The sequence below is a fragment of the Carcharodon carcharias genome, chromosome 23 (genome assembly GCF_017639515.1).
Source record: "Carcharodon carcharias isolate sCarCar2 chromosome 23, sCarCar2.pri, whole genome shotgun sequence".
Taxonomy (NCBI): domain Eukaryota; kingdom Metazoa; phylum Chordata; class Chondrichthyes; order Lamniformes; family Lamnidae; genus Carcharodon; species Carcharodon carcharias.
In genome coordinates, this window is record NC_054489.1 from 39,130,399 (window position 1) to 39,153,954 (window position 23,556).

Sequence of the window (23,556 nt, forward strand, 5' to 3'; positions counted from 1 at the left end):
TGAAAACAAATCTTGGTGGCTAATAGGCTGCTTTCTCTGTGTGCTGTCAGACTGTTAATTGATAACTTTTCAATCCTCTTTATATTTGAGAGAAAAATGGTAGTGGTTATTTAAAAATGATTGATGATTATTGTACGCAGCAGGCATATTTGCCTTAATTTAATTTATGGCACATTGCATACATAAGAATTCTAGTTGGATAGAGAGCTGTGTATATCATTTTAATTGCATCCAGGCTTTTATTTTCTCCAGAACAAGACTATTAACAAAGTCGCAGTAGGATGTTTCCTTTCACATCTGCCTCTGGTACATTGAAAGTAGCCCCACCATGAACACTGTGACCTAAATATCTCCCAGTTAGGAATGGGTATTAGTTGTTCCATTCAGCCAGTATTAAGTTGGACGAGAAGCTTTGCAGCAGGTTGTCTGAAAAATCAGAAATAAAAAACATCTAGCTTTTCAAAATAAAAATCCAATCGTGTCACTTGCTGTTCTAGCTTAGCAATCGGTTATTAAGATCGTTGATCAATGTTCTTCAGCCACTCTGGACTCAGATGGAATGTTCACTGAATGTTAACACAACTGGAGCCTCAGAAGATAAATTAGGTGCAATGAAACTACAGTGGCAGTGGGATGAGGCCCTTAAATGGCCATTCGTCCAGGCAGGAAGGCCGACCTCGACCTCCCTCACCCCCGACTTAATCTGGAGGAGTGGGGAAGGCAACAGGCTTTCTCGCCCAATTAAATAGACCTCCTCCCCTCGCACCACACCCACCCCCCCCCAGCCTCCCCGCTGCCCTCTCACCTGACAGTCCACTCCTGGGGCAGCATTAAGTTCTGCCCGTAGAAAGAGGAGCAGGCCAATCAGCCCCTCAAGCACGCTCTGCATTTCAGTTAGATCAGGGCTGATCTGTACGTCATTTCCTTTTACCTGAATTCATTTCATAGACTTCGATTCCCTTCCCTAACAAAAATCTATCTGTCTGAAACATTTCAATTGTGACCCAGCATTGACAGCCATTTTGGGGGAGTTCCAGGTTTCCATTACCTTTTGTGTGAAAATAAAATGCTTCCTGATTTCACTCCTAAATATCTTAGCTCTGATTCTAAGATTTGATCCTCTTGTTCTAAATTCCACGATCAGTGGAGGTAACCTCTGCCATGTCAAATCCTCCTTAAACCATATGTTTTCTGATGATGGTGCAGCAGGTGTTGGGAAAAGGGTTTCTAATGCCCCTGAAGCCTCAGCTGCAGAGAAAGGTTTCTGAGCTGTTTCTCGAAGATTCCATCAACAGGTGAGTAGGTGAATGATGGACCTCCCCATGTCTGATTGGAAAATCCAAAACTGTTGCAAGTTTCAATATAATCACACAAAGCCAAGACAATCCAGTTATAACTGGAAACTGAGAACCTCCGATAACCTAATGGAAGGTGATTGATGAGATATTTGTAACCATGCCTAATGTGTATACCCTGTTTGAATATAACAGCTCAAACTCATGGCTGGCTTAACACAGCAACAGTAACTGGAAACCCAGATAAGAAGGACTAAGGAAAGCCCTCCATTTGGTTTTTTATCTTCGCATTGTGCTTAAACATTATTCATGTATCTCTGGGGAGTACGAGCATCTGGCTTGAACAGCAGATTTGATTTCCAGTCACGTCCTGACACTGTGTTGTTAAACGTTCGGCTTCCTCTTTTCTCCCCGCGATATGGCAAATGTCGCCAATAGTGTCTGAGTACCAGGGCCGGTACCTGCACTGGGCAGACCCAGATAACTAGAAACAACACAAACGACATCAAATTTCTGCCTTTTTGTTGTTTTAGCACATGTAGCGCAACACTGATTTAAGAAGTTCATCCAATCACAATAAATGGTGTTGCTTTTTAAACATAATTTTGTAGGCTTCTGTGTAATAAGCTGGCTCTTATCCAGCCATTGGGCTAATTGAAGAGGGTGCCCTGTTGTCCCCATTGGCTTTGTAATTGAGTATATCAGAGGTATACTCAGACCAATATAAAATGGTGTGCATATGGATACGTATAGATTACACTCTAGGATTCACAAGGAGGTAGGCACTCTGTGACAAATGACTCACTTCCTGACCCTGATCCTGATCCAGTCTTGCCATCTGTAAGGCTCAAGTCAGGCATGTGATGGAATACTCACCACTCGAATATCCAGTGGGTGTCACCAATCAGGATGCACTCCTGATTATTCTCACATCGAGATCTGGACCACAATGGGGAAGGCTATACTCACTAACTTCCAAGCTTCCTACTGCCTCTTTTACATTGGTAGTCACTATGTAACCATATTACCACAATGCAGAAGGAGGCCATTTGACGCATGGTGCTTATTTTGGCTCTTCTGCCAAGTCCCACTGCTTTGCACTCTCCTTCTAGCCTTACAGCTGTTGTAAATTTAGCCACTTTTCCTTTAAAAGATGCAATGGTCTATACCTTGTCTATTCCCTGTGGCAAAGTATTTCACGCTCTAGGAACTCTTTGCATAAAGACATTTTCCTGCCTCTCCTCTCTCTTTCTGTGACAATTTTAGACTGATGACCTCTTACACTGACTCTCCAACCAGAGGGAATAGTCTATCAAAATCCTTCGTAATTTTAGAAGCCTCTGTGACATCTCTTCTTAACTTCATCCATTCCAGTATTGCAAACTCTCCTCATACTATAGTTTCTCACCTTTAGTATGATCCTTGTAGGTCTACACTGTACACACTCTATGGTTTTCATGTTCTTTCTACAAGACACCCAAAACTGCGTGCATTGCTCTAACAGTGTCCTAACCATGGCTTTATGCAAATTTATCACTATTTCTCACATGCGCTTTATGCTCTATATATAAGACCTGAAAAATGTTGTTGATCTTTACTAATTGATTTTCTTTCTTACAAGATGCATTACATCACACTTCTCCATATTAATTTGCAGCAGGTACCTGCCTGTCCACTAACCTCACTATATGCCCCCATAATCTTCTACAGTACTCGTGTTGTTCGTCAAATCCCCTACTCTTGAGTCATCAAGTTTCAATATTGCACTTTGTACATTCAAGTACAAATTTCCTACATATAGAAAGAAAGAGCCAACGCCCAACAGTCAACTTGCATATGACAAAACACAAAGAAGGGCAATTGAATCAAGGGAGATGATAGTGTAGTGGCAACATTACTAGACTATTAATCCAGTGGATTCAAATCCCACCATAGCAGCTGGTAGAAGTTAAATTCAATTAATAAATCTGGAATTGAAAATTAGGCTCATTAATGGTGACCATGAAACTATCCTCGATTGTTGTAAAAACCCTGGTCTGGTTCAATAATGTCCTTTAGGGAAGGAAATCTGCCATCCTTACTCAGCCTGTGACTCCAGACCCACAACAATGTGGTTGACTCTTAACTGCCCTCTGAAATGGCCTAGTCAGCCAGTTCAAGCGCAATTAAGGCTGGGCAACAAATGCTGGCCTTGCTAGCGATGCCCACATCCCATGAAAGAAATTTTTAAAAACTGAATGAATGAACACAGTATCTATTTTTAGTGGCAAAGTTTGGTGGAGAAATGGTAACCAAGGCTAGAAGAGCTCCCTGGTCTCTTCAGTTAATGCTACATCCTCCTGAGACCCTGTTGCCCCATCCAGTATAAAAAAAGGAATGCCTGATGTGGAAGCACTCCTTCAGCACCATCAATGATGTGCCGAGTCTACAGTGTGAATGTGGTACTCACTGCCACATGGAATGGTTGAAGCAGGGAGCTTTCATGCATTTAACAGGAGGCTTAATTGGTCTAGGAGGCAAGAGGGAATAGATGGATTCTGGAATTGGGCCAGAAGTGGTAACTGGAATTGGAAGAGACTGGTATGGAATATAAACACTGTCGAAGACCAGTTAGGCTGCATGGTCTGTTTTTGTGCTGTTAATTTCTATATAATGGGTACAGGCACCCGTTCCATTTGGGCATGCAGTGCTTTTGTTAATTGTATTTTAATTGCGGTTAACTGTATGCAAGTGGAGAGCATTGATTGGGCTGTTACTTGAGCACATATAAAGAGACACTTACTGACACTGTGGTGAGTTAAATTAGAAGGCAAATACTTGTGCCATAGGGATCAGTGCTGGTGCTGGTGCTGGTGCTGGGACTATAAGCTGTAATCAATGACTTGGATGAAGGGACTGAATGTATGGTGGCTAAATTTGCTGATGACACCAACATAGGCGGGACAGTAAGTTGTCAAGAACGGTAAAGAATCTGCAAAGGGATATAGACAGGTTAAGTGAGTGGGCAAAAATTTGGTAGATGGAGTATAATGTGGGAAATATGAACATGTCCACTTTGGCAGGAAGAATGGAAAAGCAGCAAATTATTTAAATGGAGAGAGATTGCTGAACTTGGTGGTACAGAGGCATCTGGGTGTTTGTTGTACATGAATCACAAAAAGTTAGCATGCAAGTACAGCAAGTATTTAGGAAGGCGAATAGAATGTTGGTGTTTATTGCAAGGGGAATGGAATATAAAAGTAGGGAAGTTTTACTACAGCTGTACAAGTTCTTGGTAAGACCACATCTGGAATACCACAAACACTTTTGGTCTCCTTATTTGAAAATGGAGTGTTGTTGGAGTTTCCTGGATGAGTGCAGATCAAACAATATCCAAGAAGCTTGACACCATCCAGGACAAAGCAGCTCGATTGATTGGCACTACATACACAAACATTCACTCCCTCCACCACCAACGCACAATAGCAGCAGTGTGTACCATCTACAAGATGCACTGCAGGAACTCACCAAGACTCCTTAGACAGCACATTCTAAACTCACGACCACTACCACCTGGAAGGACAAGGGCAGCAGACACATAGGAACACCACCACCTGTAAGTTCCCCTCCAAGTCACTCCCCATCCTGATTTGGAAATATATCACCATTCCTTCACTGTCACTGGGTCAAAATCCTGGAACTCCCTCCCCAACAGCACTGTGGGTGTACCTGCACCACATGGACTACAGTGGTTCAAGAAGGCAGCCCACCACCACCTTCTCAATTGCAATTAGGGATGGACAATACCAGCCACGCCCACATCCCATGAAGGAATAAAAAAATTGTGTTAGAAGCAGTTCAGAGAAGGTTCACTTGCCCCATTCCTGGGATGAAAGGGTTGTCTTATGAAGAAAGGTTGTTTAGAAGTTTAGAAGAACGAGAGGTGATCTTATTGAAACATATAAGATCCTGAGGGGACTTGACAGGGTGGATACTGGGAGGATGTTTCCCCTTGTGGGAGAGACTAGAGCGGGGGACTTGGTTAAAAATAAAAGGTCCGCCTTTTAAGATGGCGATAAGGAGAATATTGTTCCTGAGGGTGGTTTGTCTGTGGAATTATCTTCCTCAGAAAGCAGTGAAGGCTGGGTCAATGAATGTATTCAAGGCTGAGTTAAATTTTTGATAAACTAGGGAGTCAAGGGGGCAGACAGGAAGAGGAGATAAGACCACAGTCAGACCTTATTGAATGGTGGAGCAAACTCGAAAGACTAAAAGACTGATTCCTGCTCCTAAGTCCTATGTTCCTAATGGTTCACTCTGAGTAAACCCAAACAAATTTAATATTGGATCCATTCTTCACCAACTGGCTGTCAGGAGTATAACAGATTTGAATAACGATTAGAAGGCTGAACTAGCTCAATGTGCTGGTGCCATGACACGATTTTGTGTTATCAGAAACCAGTTAACTCACAGAATTGCCTCTGGGCCGTTACAAGTCTGTAAAATAGAGCTATGGTTGAGAGACTGACCCACAATGAAGTGTGAGTCTCAACAAATCTAAATTGTGCAAAACTTCTGCCAGTGGTCAGTGGAACTGAGGCAATATAAATGCTCCTATCAAAGTGAAATCTTTAATTGAGATTCCTCGTCGACGGTTCTGTGCAGAAGCCAATTTGTTCTTTGCAGAAAGGAAACAAAATGAACGAAAGCCACCGAGTCAGATCTTGTCCTCAGACTGTGTGGCTATGTGTCTATGTATAGAACACAAGCCTCTGCATCTATGCAGGAAGATCTTGCATCATCTGTAACAGTCCCAATTCCCAGTATTGCAGGGCTTCCAACTGCATGTGTTCTTTGACCTACACAATTAGGTGTACTTACAATTACTGGGTTCAGTCGAATGACCTGTGAACACCCCTAACCCCACACCCCAAGCGACATTTCAGGCATCAGAGAAGAAAGTGAAAGTTCCTTGTGGGTAGGTGTGAGATCAGAAAATGAGAGAAAGCATTTATAAACTAAACCAACAGAGTTCTTAATGGGAAAAGCAGGACAAGTCATCCTGTAGTTTTATGGTGAATGTCCCAGAGGCCAGTTTTAGAAATCCAGGTGAAGTTTTCTGTTGCACTTTAAGACCTGGATTTGGAACTGGGTGGACCTGAATCAAAATTGGGCCCTCTAAACCACGCTTATCTTCTCAGGAAATACTGCACTAGGACGTTGACTGCAACATCACTCATGATTATGACTAAATTTCGCTCTTATCAAAGACAAATTTTCACCTCTCCTAACTCTCAAAACGTCTCTTTAGAATTATTATTCATTCTCAGAATGTGGGCCTCACAGAAGTAGACAACATTTATTGCCCATCACTAGTTGCCCTGAGAGGGTGGTAATGTGCCACCTTGCAGTTGGATACAACTGAACGGCTTGCTAGGCCACTTCAGAGGCAGTTAAGATTCATGGTTACTTTTACAGATTTTTAAATTCAATTGAAATTCTCAAACTGCTATGGTACGTTTGAAGTCACATATCTCACTAGTCCGGTAACATAACCACCACACTCATGCACTGATCCCTTGGGTACCTCACTCAAGTGATCATAAGTCATGTGTAAGCCTTGACAACATATATTGGCAGTAAAGCTCCACCTAAGCACTGAAGTGAAACAAGTTGCTTTTGGCTAACTTTAAAATGAGCTGTTTCTTTACAAACCTATTTCTAGCATTTAACTCAAAGGCCAAACATAGCGGCAAGGATAATTGGCACTCATATTAGTTTAAGGACACCTTCCCCCTGAGGGTTAAATACACATTGACAATCTCATTGGCTGTCTTTCACACAATTGTACAGCAATGTTTAGATAGGCTGGTTTGACAATGCTATACAGATACCCCATTTGTAAATTAGTCATTTACAATTACTGTAAATTACAGCCATTTCTACCAACTAATTAGTATATTCACTGCATTAAAAACAAAGAATTGAAGACTCATTCTGAGCAAGGTCCTACAAACAATCAAGAGAAAAATATCCAGTAGTTGTTCCGACTAGAAAACCAGAAAAACTCCCTGCTCTTGTTTTCATAGGATCATTAAGTCCACCGAAACAAGCAAAAGGATTTAACATCTCTTCTATGGGACAACAGTGGAGCACTCCTGCAGTGCTGCACTGAAGTGATAGCTCAGATTGATGTGCTGAAGTGGCACCGTGGCTTAGTTGGTTTCAGCACTTACCTCCTAAACAGGAGATGTGGAGTTTAAATCTCAGCAGTGCCTTAAAGGAGTTGGTCTTTGGCTTTCAAAAGAAAATTGGATAATTATCTGATGAGGAAAATTATTTGCAGGGTTATGGGGAGAAAGTATGGGAGTGGGCGAGCTGTGTTGCTCTAGCGGAGAGCTGGCAAGACCCGTAATGGGCTGAATGGCTTCCTTCCATTCTTGCAATGGGTGTTGATAAGGCCAGAATGTGGAGCGCAGGCAGCTGAAGTTGGGAATTTAAAAGTGGAGGAGGATGGAGATGTGACTTTTTTATCTTCCTCCAGTAGCTGTTGAGTGTTTCTTTTATCTATAAGCATGGAGGCTGTAATTTGCTATTACTTTACTGTACTGAATTAGTAACTAATTAACAAATCAAATAAATAAACAAATATGTTTATACAGGCATGGATGGGGTTTGCAGAGAGTAGCTCAATCCTGGCTAGCCAGATCTAAGTGTCTGTAGCTCAGGAATTTCAGGGAGTGGGAGAATTACCTCGGTGGGTGGGTGCACAGCCGACCCGCTTGAGCATAAAATGATGCGCATTGAGGTTGGGCGAGCGTCCTGACGTCAGTGAGCAGTCGCGCGGTATTTCGGTCAGCAGGCGAGTGTGGGAATCGGCAGCCCGCCCGCCGACAATCAAAAGGCCTGTTAAGGCCATGAGAAAGATAATTAACCTCAATTTTTCACTGCCTGTCGAACCTTACAGTTGGGAGGGCAGGTGAAAAGGCCAAGTGGCCTTTGGACTTTTTAGGAAACCTCATCCACGGGTGGGATGAGGTTTCCAACAGCAAATAAAATTAAAATAAAACATTTTACATTTCATTTATAACATGAGGGGGCATGTTTTATAGCATTTTAAAAATCTTCATTACTTTTCTTGAAAACTGTTCATCTCCCTGAGGCAGCTTAGATCTGTGCCTCAGGGAGATTTTCAAGCACGCGTTCACACGCATGCACAAAGTTTGCGCTTGCCCTCCTCCCCTGCCCACACAGCACTGAGCGCTGCTGCTCGCATTTCACGCTGCACGGGCCTTAATTGGCCCGCCAGAGTGAAATCGTGGTCCAGCCCCGATTGCGGGCAGCGGTCGGCTTCCCAACATCCTGCGCCCAACCCCGCCGAGCCTGCCCGACAAGGGCAAAATTCTGCTCCTGGAGATTTTATTCCATGAAGCAGTCACAACCCTTAGATTAAACAGAGTTGGTCAGTGGTCAGGGTTGGAGGGTGTGACTGCAAGTTAGGCAGGTATGGGGATCCAGAATGTAATGATGGAGGAGCCTCAGCCCTTAACTTTGACCAACAGATATGAGATCCTTGCTAAAACAAAAACAGAATTACCTGGAAAAACTCAGCAGGTCTGGCAGCATCGGCGGAGAAGAAAAGAGTTGACGTTTCAAGTCCTCATGACCCTTCAACAGAACTAGGTGAGATCCTTGCTATCTGTTTGGATGAGAACAAGGACTGCAGGGTGGGATGGGCAAACTGATAGCACGGGCTGAATAATCCAGTCGTACATCAATGGTGGGTTCCGCACCCGGAAGTCGGTGGATTACCAACTTCTGGGCCCGCTGTTGGCACGCACCCGATAATACACTAATTCCCACTAATTAGCAGCAAGGGTGGCTGTAGACCTTCATCCCACCCATTGAGTGCTAGAGGGCAGGATGTCCGGTCTTGGAGGATGCAGGTCATGACCTGGAATAAGATCACGGTCAGCACTTTAAAGGGCCTCCTGGCATGGGACAGTGTCAGGTGACCCATCAGATGATCAAGAGAAGACTTGTTCATTTTCCAGTCTGGCCAGGCTCGTGCATTTAAATTGTAGCTAGTCTCTGCAAACCATGTTGATCTCATAGGTAGAATTTTTTAAGTTGGCAAGCTTCCCACCGTTTGGCATTGAGGAGTTGTACATTTGTGACATGTTTCCATACATAGATGTCAGTGCCAGCAGGCCGAGGGGAGAGGTGTGCCAGAAGGGCCAAACCTGCCAGTGAGGCCGCCCTTCATGCCTTCTTGCGTGCACTTCATGATTGACATGACCAGCTCATGCCAAGAGGTGGAAGTCCAAGGCAAACTCATGCTGCATGGGAGGAGGTGGCAAAAGAGGTCAACAGTGTGGGCGAGGTGAGAAGGACTTGGTCCTAGTGCCACAAAAGGCTCAATGACCTCATGAGATTGGCCAAGATGTGTATGGCATCAGTATGAGCAGCCTTGGTCCAGTGTGGCACAGGTCCCGCTAGTGGATGCATCCTCTAAATCAGAGGATAGTCTTCCTGATGAAACAGTCTCAAAAAGGTTCCTCCACTCGTTGGCATGAGCACTTCCTGCAGTTACTAAAGTGTTAACAGCAAAGCTGAGACTCTTGTCTCAGCTGCAGTTTTAAAACCTGCCCAAACAAGCCTGCCCATCAAAAAATGGATTCACCACTTAATCTCACCCTGAAGGTGTATTATTACTTTCAGAGTGTATTATTGCTGAGAATGAGGTCATTAAGGACGCTAATTGCCTTCTCAATTGCCAATTGAATAATGCGGGTGAGTTTCCAACATTTTGACCCAGCCGCCTTCCGTGTTATGGCAAAGCGGTGTGATGATGTTGAAAACGGCACCTGATGTCATCACGCCCCATATTACGCTCTGCAGAATGGCAAATGCTCCTGATCTGGGAGCATATTATTCAGCCCACATTGTAGAGGAAGACATTCAAGTTAGGGGAATGAAAAGGATTTTAAAACAATTTATTTGTTTATGGGATGTGAGACACTGGCTAGACCAGCATTTATTGCCCATCCCCAGTTGCCCTTGAGAAGGTGGTGCTGAGCTGCCTTCTTGAACCACTGCAGTACATGTAGTGTAGGTACACCCACAGTGCTGTTAGGAAGGGAGTTCCAGGATTCTGTCCCAGTGACAGTGAAGGAACGGCGATATATTTCCAAGTCAGGATGGTGTGTGACTTGGAGGGGAACCTACAGGTGGTGGTGTTCCCATGCATCTGCTGCCCCTGTCCTTCTTGGTGGTTGAGGTCATGGGTTTAGAAGGTACTGACAAAGGAGCCTTGGTGAGTTGCTGCAGTGCATCTTGTAGATGAATAACACTGCTGCCATTGTGCATTGGTGGTGGTGGGAATGAATGTTGAAACTGGTGAACATGGTGCCAATCAAACAGGCTGTTTTGACCTGGACGGTGTCAAGCTTCTTGGATGTTGTGGGAGGACTCATCCAGGCAAGTGGAGAGTATTCCGTCACACTCCTGACTTGTGCCTTGTAGATGGTGGACAGGCTTTGGGGAGTCAGGAGGTGAGTTACTCTCTGCAGAATTCGCAGCCTCTGGCCTGCTCTTGTAGCCACAGTATTTATATGGCTGGTTCAGTTCAGTTTCTGGTCAATGGCAACCCCCAGGATGTTGATAGTGGGGGACTCAGCGGTGACAATGCCATTGAGTGTCAATGGGAGATGGTAAAATACTCTCTTGTAGGAGATGGTCTTGCCTGGCACTTGTATAGCAGGAATGTTACTTGCCACTTGTCAGCCTAAGCCTGGAGAATGTCCAGGTCTTGCTGCATTTGGACATGGACTGCTTCAGTATCTGAGGAGTCACAACTGGTGCTGAACATTATGCAATCATCAGCGAACATCCCCATTTCTGACCTTATGATGGAGGGAGTGTCATTGATGAAGCAGCTGAAGATGGTTGGGCCTAGGACACTCCCCTGAGGAACTCCTGCATCAATGTCCCAGGGCTAAGTTGATTGACCTCCAACAATCACAACCATCTTCCTTTGTGCTAGGAATGACTCCAATGAGAGGAGAGGTTTCCCCCGATCCCCATTAATTCCAGTTTCGCTCAGGCTCCTTGATACCATACTCAGTCAAATGTTGCCTTGATGTCAAGGGCAGTCACCTCACTTCTTGAGTTCAGCTCTTTTGTCCATGTTTGAACCTAGGCTGTATGAGGTCAGGAGAAGAGTGGCACTGGTGGGATCCAACCTGAGCATCAGTGAGCAGGTTATTGCTTTGCAAGTGCCATTTCATAGCACTGTCGTCGACCCCTTCCATCACTTTACTGATGATCAAGACTGATGGGCCGGTAATTGGCTGGGTTAGATTTGTCCTGCTTTTTGTGGACAGGACATACCTGGGCAATTTTCCATATTGCCAGGCAGATGCCAGTGTTGTAGCTCAACTGGAACACCAGGGGAGCTGCAAGCCTTCAGTACTATTGCTGGCATATTGTCAGGGTCGGTAGCCTTTGCAGTATTCAGTGCCTTCAGCTGTTTTTTGGTATCACGTGGAGTGAATTGAATTGGCTGAAGGCTGGCATCTGTGATTCTGGGGACCTCAGGAGGAGGCCGAGATGAATCATCCACTCAGCACTTCTGGCTGAAGGAGGTTGCAAATGCTTACACATTCAGAGATAAAGTTATTTTATATCCAGTATTGTGTAATGAGGCCAGTTTAATTAGAAATTTCATAGTAAAAGATCCTCTCGAAGAAAAAAAAATCATAATTCAATTGAATTTCACATTAAACTTGAGAGCGACATACTCCAGCCCCAAATAAGCATCTTAAACTTAACCAAAGCCAATTGCATGGATATGAGTGTTGACTAAGTTTGATTGGGTAAACAGATTGAAAGGTATGGCAGTAAATAAACAGTGAGAAACATGTAAAGAATCAATTCAAGATGTTCAATAAAATGCATTCTATTGATAAACAAAAACTCAGCATGAACGATCCATCTGTGGCATACTTGAGACGATCAGGGCAGTAATTGATTAAAAGAATATTTCAAAGAATAATAGTCAGCATGAGTACTGGGAGAGCTTCAAAACCAGCAAAGAGTGACTAAAAAGTTGATCAAAAGGCAAAAAATTGAATGAAAATAAACTAGCCAGGAATATGAAAACAGACTGTGAGAGCTTTTACAAGTATGTAATAAAGTGGAGAGCAGCTAAAGGAAACATGGGTCCCCAGGCAAAATTATCATGGGGAAGGAGGAAATGGTAGACTGAACAATTATTTTGTGTCTGTCTTCACATAAGAATTAAATTAGCTCACAGATGAGTGGCTTGGATATGATGAGACGCTGGGTAAATTGGGCCTATAGCCTCTGGACTGTCAAAGAATGAGAGTTGATATCACTGAAAAATACAATATTTTAAGGGGCTTGGCAGGATCAATACTAGAGGCTGTTTCCACTGGCTGAGAATCTAGAACATTGGGGTTACAGTCTTAGGATAAAGGGCCGATCAATTAGGAGTGAGATGAGGAGAAATTACTTCATTCAGAGGCTCTGTGAATCTTTGGAATTGTCTACCCCAGAAAGATGTGGCTCCTCAATCACTGAATATATTCAAGGCTGGGACAGACTGATATTTGGTCTCTCTGGAAATAGTGGGTAACCTAGGGGCTAATAAGAATGAGGAACTTAAAGTAATTAATATCAACAGAGTAGTGTTATTGGGAAACTTAAGGGACCAAAATCTTACTTACAAATCCCCAGGACCTGATGGCCTACATCTTAACGTTCTAAAAGACATAGCTGCAGAGATAATGGATGGTTATGTTATTCCAAAATTCCCTAGATTCTAGAATAGCCTCAGCAGATTGGAAGTTAGTAAATGTAACACCAATGTTCAAGAAAGAAGGAGAGAGAAAACAGTGAACTACAAACCAGTTAGCTGACTTCAGTGACCAGAAAAATGCTAGGATATATTATTAAGGTAGTCTTAATAATGCACTTAGAAGATCATAGCATGGTTTTACAAAAGGGAAATGGTATTTTACAAATTTATTGGACTTTTTGAGGATATAAGTAGTAGGGTAGATAAAGGGGAACCAGTAGGTTCGTATACTTGGATGTTCAAAAGGCATTCAATAAGGTGCCAGACAAAAGGTTAATACACAAGATAAGGGCTCATGGAATTGGTGGTAATATAATAGCATAGGCAAAGGGCTAGTTAATGGACAGGAGGTGAAGAATAGCGATAAACATTTTCAAGTTGGCAAACTGTAACTAGTGGAGTGCTGCAAGGATTGGTGCTGCCTCAGTTACTTACAATCTATATTAATGACTTACACAAAGAGACCAAGAGTAATGCATCCAAATTTTCTGATGGTTAAAAGCTAGGTGGGAATGTAAGCTGGTGAGGAGGACACATAGAGGCAGCTGAAAGATTAAATGAGTGGGCAGCAAGGTGGCAGATGGAATATAATGTGGGGAACTGTGACGTTATTCACTTTGGTAGTAAGATTAGAAAAGCAGAATTATTTTTAAAAGGTGTGAAACTTTTAAATGTTAACCTTCAGAGAGACTTGGCTAAACTCATACAAGGCAGAGAAAATTAGCATGCAGATCCTAGCAATTAGGAAGGCAAATAACATGTTGACCTTTATTGCAAGGAGATTGGTGTACAAAAATATGGAAGCCTTGCAACAATTGTACAGGTCTTTGGTGAGACCAAACCTGTAATACTGTATGCAGTTTTTTTCTCCATATCTAAAGAAGGATATACTTGCATTGGAGGTGGTAGAGTGAAGGTTCATTAACCCCTGAGATGAGTGGGCTGAAAATAGTGAGACGCTAGGTAAATTGGGTCTATAGCCTCTGGAGGGCCAAAGAATGAGAGGTGATTTCATTGAAGCAAATAGTATTTTAAGGGGCTTGGCAGGGTTGATACTAGAGGCTGTTTCCCCGGCTGAGAATCTAGAACATGGGGCTACGGCCTTAGGATAAAGGGCTGAGATGAGGAGAAATTATCTTAATTCAGAGGCTCTGTGAATCTTTGGAATTCTCTAACCCAGAGGGTTGTGGATGCTCCATCATTGAATATATTCAAGGCTGAGGTAGATTTTTGGTTTCTCTGGAAATTAAGGTATATGGGGAGGGGGTGGGGCAGGAAAGTGGAGTTGAAGCAAAAGTTCAGCCATGATCGTAATGAACAGCGGATCAGGCTCAACAGGAGAGGAATTTTGAGCTTTCTTTCACCCCCATTTCCTGTCTCAGGGACACAGAAATCAATTGTAATAGGACACCATTACTCAACTGAATTACACTAATTCAGCACAGGATGTGAATCAGACCTAGAATCTTCCTGTCCCATTCAATATAATATGATGCAGTTACCCAATCAGACACTTGGGGAGCCCTGTCTCTGTTTAATGTGGAGTTTATAAGTCAGGCTACACAGTGGCATACTATTTGGGCTTTGCTGTGCTGTACCACACAGTGCCTGCAATTCCTGACACAGCAAATCCTCAAATTCAATATTCGTCCACAGGGAGAACTTCATAAGTGAGCAGATGAGTCATTCTAGACTGCTTTAAAACTATCTAGCAACTAGCTCACACAGTGTTGGCAGAGGCCCAGGGTCAGAGTGACTACATACTCTCAGTGTAAAAATGGAGCATACCTTAGGGAGGTGGAGAGCTCAAATGAACAACCAAGTACATTTTTTGTGCTCATTAAAGTGAGCTCTATTAGTGAAGGCAAATTGAACAGCTTCCTATTTCAGGCACCCATTATCACCATTAAGCATTTCAGGGTCAAACATGGTATGGTTAGATACAGAGTAAAGCTCCCTTGGACACACTAAATCAAGACCCCAGCCACCTGTTCTCCCAGTGTCTTTCCTCAACCGACACCACCAAACATAGATCATTCATTTATTTGTTGTCTATGGGACTTCTCTGTGTACAAGATTGCTGCAGTGTTTGTCTACTAAGTACAGCATAAAGGTAATCCATTGTCTGCATAACACTGGAATATAAACAGTGATATAGACCTGCTGGGCTAAATGGTCACTTTGTGTGCTGTAAATGTTACATAGTTCCATGCAATAACTACAAAGGTAACCAGTGAAAGAAAAGAAACAAAGACTTATATTTATATATCATCTTTCATGATCTCTGCACATCCCAAAATGATATACAGTCAATGAAACACTTTTGAATTGTACTCACTATTATAACATAGCAAACAGAGCAACCAATGTGCACATTAGCAAAGTCCCACAAACAGCAGTACAATATGATCAGATAAAATATTTTAATGACATTGGTTGAGAGACAACTGTTGGCCAGGACATTGAGAAGAACTGCTCTGATATTCTTCAAAATAGTGCCAAGGAATCTTTTGTGACCACTTGAAAGGCAGACACAGCCTTGGTTTAATTCTTCAACCAAAGGACAGCACTCCAACTGTGCAGCATTCCCTCAGTACTGCTTTGGGAGTGTTAGGGCAGAATTTTTCCCTCGGTTGGGCGGGTGTGCGCCCGATCTGGACAAGAGTAAAATAATACGCAATGAGGCTGGGCAAGTGTGCTGACATCATCGCGCACTCTCGCAATATTTCACTCTGCGGGCATGTGCGAGAGGCAGCAGCGCATCCACCGACAATTAAGAGGCCTATTAAGGCCCTTAACCAATTAATTAAATCAAATTTTTCGCTGTCTGTCCAACCATTTGGTTGGTGGGAGGGTGAATAGGCCAAGCGGCCTTTGCATTGTTTGCGAAACATCATCCACAGGATGAGGTTTCGACCAGTGATCAAAAGAAAAACTTTTAAGAGTCATGTTTGACATGTCCCTGCTCATGTGACAGAGTCGCATGAGGGGACATGTTTTCCTTACTTTCCCATTCTTTATTTTTAATGTTAAAAATCTTCAGCTCCCTGTCTTTAGGAGCTTTCAATGCGCGTTCCCCCACGCATGCGCTCATGGTCCTCCTGCCCCCACCGCAGCATCACTGAGGCTCTGAACGCGCTTTTCACACTGGCTGGCCGTTAATTAGCCAGCCAGCGTGAAATGGCAGTCGGGGCCAAATCGCGGGTGACAGTCGGTTTTGTGGCCATTCCCAGGCCCCCTTGCCGCACCCGCCCAATGAGGTAAAAATCCTGCCCTTAGTGTATATTTTGTACTCTAGTCTCTGGAGTAGAACTTGAACCCACAATCTTCTGTCTCAGAGGGGACAGTACTCATGGAGAGCATTTGTCCTGAGGCTGTGATAAGGTGCGCTGTAAATGTGACTCCTTTCTCTCATTTCCACTCTGTCCAACGGCCAGCCTGAGGCCTAAACGCAGAAGACGCCCCCTCCTGTACCACTATGTTTTCCACCTCCCTTGGCAACCTGTCAGGAGGTTGACAATTTGTGACCAGAAAGGAATCAGGTTTGATTTTTTACACAAGTCCTTTACAGCGAGCCCTCAAAGGAGAATTTTACCCCATCATTCTGGTCTGGATTTGAAAGGAAATCCCAGAAGCAACCTTCTTTATGGTTTCAAATCTTGCTTCAAAATTATAGTGCAGTCACCATCCTTGACATTTTTGGATGGATTCACAATGTCTCTATTTTCCAAATGACATCATCCAGCCCACTGGGCACACGTGGGAGACAACAAAAAGTCAGCAAATAAGTGGCATTTGGGCTAATCTGCAATGAAACACCAGCTGTGAGAGTTGTCTGCCCTTCTCTGCGTTAACCACCCTCTCTCAACTGGGCTCTGAGTCAGTGCCTGTGAAAAGGGCCTGTGGGGTCTGTATGTTTGTCTAATCACTTACAAAGTAAATTCACCAAACCCCTGAGGCATTTGCAGCTTATCGTGGAGCAACTGGTAATAAGGAAACTCCAGAGGGAAATCTCGTATTTATTCAAGTTGCTGGAAAAAAACATTAATCCCCACATACATTTTCAAAGGATTTATCTTTGCTCTTTCTAATTCCTTCACGGACAAATGCATCTTTTCCACATGAGATCTTGCCAGTCTGTGATAATGCAGCACACAATCTGCTAGGTGGGAAGTGTGAGTGTGTGGTGGGGGTGGCGGGAAGAGAGAATTAAAATGTCAAGTTGAGCATCATGGTTTAAAAACTAGATGGATCCCAGTTATACTCCTCAGCATGCCGGAGGCAGCTGCTTCATCCACTCTTGGTTTGTCCTGTTGATGATGAGGGTGGTGGGGTATTGCTCCACAGGGGTCCATAATACCCCTCTGCCTTCACTTTTCTTCATTTATGAGCCCAGTTTGTCAGGCTGTCAGCTGTGGAGAGTATCACAGCTAACCCACATCTCACCATCATCTGCCATTATGAAGGAACAGGAACAGGCCTTTCAGGGCCTCAAGGCTGTTCCATCATTCACATGACTGTTCAGTATCTTAACTCCATCCACCTGCATTGGCTCCATATCCCTTCATACCCATAGCTAGCAAAAAACAATCTATCAATTTCAAATTTAAAATGAATTGAGTTAGCATCTAATGCTTTTTGTAGGAGATTTTCCCACATTTCTACCACAGTTCGTGTAAAGTGTTTCCGAACTTCTATTCTGACTGGCCTTCGCTCTGATTTTGAAGTCATGTGTTGAATTTTCATGCTGGGTGTGCAAAATGTAAGTCAGACCCTTTCCTGATTTTATGTGGGAGTTTTGTTTCTCACATAGGGTTCGGCATGGTGCAGTGTGAGCCATGATGGAGTATGGGAGGAGTGCAGGTGCAGAGGTGGAATGGTTCAACGGCCCAACTTGGTTTTCCAACACAGCAGCCCAGCTCCCAACATCGTATAAAGGCCGCTAAACCTCACCCTCATATCTACCCCATGACCCCCAATGTCCCTCCATTCAACCCTCAAATCCTCCATGCCCCCTCAAATCCCCATGCCACCCCATGCCACTCACATTCCATGTCCCCTCCATTCCCCTGTCAGATCCCCCATACCTCCTCCACCCAGTTCTACATCCCCTCATATTCTCAATGCTATTCCAGACACCCTCAGATCCCCATAGCACCCTATGCCCTCTACATGCCCCCCCATCAGTAGCTACTCACCCAGTTTCCACTATGTACAGTCTTCAGGAACCATGAAATAGCAATGGGAATTCTTTTAAATGCAAATGTAAAAAAAAAAACTCATGACAATCTAATTAAACTCTTGTTCAGAAACCTGTCCTTGGCACTTAAAAAAAAACTGTACTCCTATCGAAAAATAAGTCTAATTCCTTAAGTGGCCATTAAGTTGTGTAAACAAACAATGAAGTACCCAGAAACCACATCAAGGGCAGTTTATGTTATTACAACTTTTTCAAACTGTCAACCATTCCCTAAGCAGTTATGGCAATAGGCCGTCTGATGAGCTCATGCCATTCATGGCTTTTGGAACTCAGCCAAGCATTCATAATAGCCACAACTTTCAAAACAAGCCACTACAGCTACAAGACCTTGAAAATGAAAGAAATATTGTTTAAAATTCCCATTTCAAAGCAGAATGCCTATCATTTATCAGAGGGGAACAGGTGCTTAGATTTTTTAAAGCGGTAAATGGGGGGAGATTTTGGGTCATGAAGTGGGTGGGGGGGTGGGTAAGGTTTAGGGCACCTTTAAACAATGTTGGGGAGCTGGGTTGCTATGTTGCAGAATCAAGGCGGGCCTTCTAATGTTCTGTGTTTTGGAAGCAATTTCCCACCTCCATGAAGAGACGAAAATATGGCCCTATGTTTCCTTGTCCTCAAGTCCCCCAAGAGTAGCCAAAGTTTTACTCTATTTATCTTATTCATTATTTTCAAAATCCTAAAAAAAACCCAATCAAATCACACTTTAGCATTCTCTTTTCCAGGGAATATAAGCCTAATATATGTAAACAATCCTGAGAATTGAACCCTTGGAGCCCTGGTAATATTCTGGTGAATCTGCCCTGTACTCCTTCCAAGGCCAGTATATCCTTTGTAAGGTGCTGTGTCCAAAACTGTTCATAATATTCTAGATTTGCTCTAATAAGGGCTTTTTCTAACTTTAGCAAAACGTCTACCCTTCTATATTCTAGCCCTTTAGTTATAAAGGCTAACATTCCATTTGCCTTTCTGATTGTTTTTGTACTTGTTTGCAACATATTAGTGACCTGTGTACATGGACCCCTAAATCGCTTTGAAACTCCACTGTTCCTATCTTTTCACAGCAAAAAAAATCTGGATTTATAACTTTTTTGGTCTAAAAATGGATGACCAGGAGTTGAACCCAGGAGCCTCTTAATTGGATAAAATAGTAGTATAGCCCTCAGTGCACTTATCCCCTAAACTAATTTTGATTTTGAAGAAATAGTTTTCTTGTCTCATATTAGTTCATGGAACTAAACCATGCCTTAATCTCTGGCTCTATAATGCAATTGTTTACATTTGGTAAGGTCAGCCCATGAATTTCATTCTTCATCCCTCTTCATTACTTCTGTGTCCAGGCCATTGCTTATGCTGCTCTTGACCCACCCTTCCAGTGACCTCTGCTTAGCTTAGGATTGAAGGACCTAATGAGAACATAAGAAATAGGAACAGGGGATGACTGTACAGCCCAGTGAGCCTGCTCCAGCGAGCCATTCAACATGACCGTGGCTGATCTTGGGCTTCAACTCCAATTTCTGGCCCCCTTGTCATATCTGCTATTTCCTTGACAGACCAAAACTTATCCCAGCCATAAATATATTCAATAATGGTGCATCCATAATCCTCTGGGGTAGAGAATTCCAAAGATTCACAGCCCTTTGAGTGAAGAAATTTCTCCTCATCTCAGTTCCAAATGATTGATCTCTTATCCTGAAACTATGCCCTCTTGTTCTAGGTTCAAAGCCAGGGGAAACAACTTCTCAGTATCCTCGCTGTCAAGCACCCTTGTAATCTTGAATGTTTTGATGAGATCACCTCTCATTCTTCTAAATTCCAGAGAATATATACCCAATTTACACAGGACAATCATAGGACAACCCACTCATCTCAGGGACCAATCTGGTGAACCTCCTCTGTATTGCCTCCAAATATATCTTTCCTTAAATACTGAAACCAAAATTACGCATAGTATTCCAGGTGGGGTTTTATCAAAGCCCCATACAATTATAGCAAAACATATTATTGTGTACTCCAATCCGCTTGTAACAGAGGCCACCATGCCATGTGCCTTCCTAACTGTTTGTTGTGCCTGCATGCTAATTTTTTGTGTTCCTTATACAAATAGACCCAAGTCTTTCTGAATGTCAACATTTACAAGTTTCACATCTTGTAAACAATATTCCAGTTTTCTATTGTTACAACCAAAGTGCATAGCCTCGCACTTCCCTTCATTATATCCCATCTGCCACCTTGTTGGCCACTCATTGAACCCAACTATATCTCTTTGCAGCCTTGTTGTGTCATTGTCAAAGCTTACATTCCCATCTCTTTGTTTCATCAGCAAACTTAGATAATCTCTGTCTCTTCATCTAAGTCATTAATTTAGATTATAAATAGTTGCAGCTCCAGCACTAATCCTTGGAATGCCACTAGTCACAGCCTGTCAACTTAAAAATGCCACATTTACGCCTACTGTCTACTTCCTGTCCATTAACCAATCTTCCATTCATACTATTATAACACCCCAACTCCATGAGGCCTTATCTTGTGTATTAACCTTTTGTGTGGCACCTTATCAAATGCCCTTTGGAAATCCAGGTATACTACATCTACTGGTTCCCCTTTATTTATCCTTCTCCTTACACCCTCAAAATCTCCAATAAATTTGTGAAACCTGATTTTCCTTTTGTAAAACAATGTTGACTTGTTCTAATCATATTATGTTTTTCTAAGTACATTGTTAAGATTTCCTTAATAATAAATTCCAACACTTTTCCAATGATTGATGTCAGGCTAACGGGCTGGCGGTTCCATGTTTTCTCTCTTCCTCCTTTTTTGAATAATGGTGTTACATTGCTAACTTCCAATCTGCTGGGACCAGTCCAGAATTTAGGAAATTTTGGACAATCATAGCCAGCGCGTCCACTATCTCTTTCGCTATCTCTTTTAGAACCCCAGGTTGTAGGTCTCAGTTCCTGGGGATTTGTCAGATTTTAGTCCCTTGAGTTTCTCCAGTACTTTATCTCTGTTGATTTTAATTACTTTAATTTCCTCATTCTTATTAGTTCCTAGGTTACCCTTTACTTCTGGTATATAACTTGTGTTTTCTACTGTGAAGACAGACACAAAATATTTGTTTAATGCTTCTGCCATTTCCTCATTCCCCATGATAATTTTCCTGTCTCTGCTTTTAAAGGACCAACATTTATTTTAGCCAATCTTCCTTTCATTCCACCATGACAGCTGGTGGAATTTAAATTCAGTTAATAAAATCTGGAATTGAAAATTAGTCTCAACAATTGGGACTATGAAACTCTCATTGATAGTTGTAAAAACCCCATCTGCTTTGCTAATGCCCTTTAGGGAAGGAAATCTGCTGTCCTTACCTGGTCTGGCCTGGCCTACATGTGACTCCAGACCCGCAGTAATGTGGTTGAGTCTGAACTGCTCTCTGAAATGACCTAGAAAGCCACTCAGTTTTAGGGCAATTAGGGATGGGTAACAAATGCTGGCCTCACCAGCCATGCCCACATCACATGAAAGAATGAATACTAAATTAGAAAGCTGACACTTCCCTGCACTATACATGCCCCCCACCACCTCCCCACACAAGGAGCCATTCAGCGTACGCGTACTTCTGTCAGTGAGTGAGAGGCATCACAGCCAAACCTGAGACGGTCCTCATTCAATATGCATGCACAAACTTCTGTCCCAGTTCACTAATAAAGTTAGTGCCCAAGACTTAGATAATCCAGGGATTAAACTTGAGCCTTCCTGGACTGTTCAGTACATTTACTGACTGGTTGTTCATGGGACCTCCCAAGTTCCTTTTCTTATGTTCAGTGAATGCCAATTCTGCATTACACAAAATAGCACCATAGTTGTTTGCCAACTTGTTTCTTCCTCACAGAATGGCGCGCAAGACTCAGTAAAGAAGTGTGAGAGTTGAGAGGATTGGGAAAACTAGCGCTACTTCAGAGTAAAGAAATAGCCAACAGTCAGCAAATGCAAAACAATTCTTTAAAAGGTATTTCCTGCCAGTGCTTTCAAGAGATGGAGCAGATCCATGCCATCCTGGCTCACAAACAGTCAAATTGATTTAAACAAAATAATCCACTGGAATGTCAGACAGCTTAATAGTTTGGTCTTAAAATGACAGGATGGCGATCAAAGCAAAGGGAGAAACAAGCTCACATTTACATTGATTGCTGCATGTCTTAGCCTCAGAGAAATTGCTGCAGTGTGAAATATATTTAATCACAGATAATCTAGATATTGTAACTCTGAGCCAGGATACTGGTGCTTTATGATAAGTATTCAGCCTAACATTAATGCTTTGTTGACATATTAATAAAGGCCACTTATTAATCTTGAGTAGGAAAGGATTATTTAAATCATTCACCTCAACAGTAACCCTCCCATAACAGGCGGGAAGGGATCATGGGTTGGGGGTGGAGCATGTTGCAGTGGTTAAAATTGGAGAATGTGTCCCCAGCCCGGTATGTACAAGCACGTGGCTGTTTTTAAGGGGGCGGATTTCGAGCTGTGGGAGTGTCTTGTCTTGGAGAGGCAGAGCACTTCATCAATAGATTTAAATCTGGCTCCCATAGTGCAATTGGTATCTTGATTTAAACTGAACTCAGGCAGCCAGATGGAAAAGGGGATATGGGAGCTGCTGGTTCCGGAAACTAACCACGTCTTGTGAGAGCAGGAATAGCCCCTTAAGAAAGCTTTTGGCCTCCCCTCTGCTGTCACAGCCACTCTCACTTGCCACCCACAATGGGTGACTGCCCCCCCCCAACCCTGCTCCCCACCCCATTTCTTCACCCCTAGCCCTGATCTGCAGCCTTCCCCACAATTCAACTGTCAGGGGCTGTCCCAAAGCCTTCTGCTGGTTTTCCCACTTGTGGCAATTGTCTGGCAAAGGCTGGGCAGGAAACAGAAGAAAATTATAATTAACAAGATACCGCTATTAAATTCAAAAGGACCTTCAAGTTTCCCACTCACTCACCGTTCCCATAAATATCAGGGTTGTTGTGTCAAGTTACCACACTCTACCAATACTTCACAAACAGACACTGACAATTAAGTGGTCCTCTAATGGCTCAGGTACTTAATTCACTTACACAACAAGGCACCCTCAGATTTGATCTCTGGTCTTT

At 43.0% G+C, this 23,556-nt stretch overlaps 1 protein-coding gene across 2 annotated transcripts in view; it reads right to left on the reverse strand.

The window, feature by feature from the left end:
- fmnl1a (formin-like 1a) overlaps nt 1–23,556 on the reverse strand; it is a 283,407-nt gene that overhangs the window by 146,832 nt on the left and 113,019 nt on the right. The window lies entirely within an intron of this gene.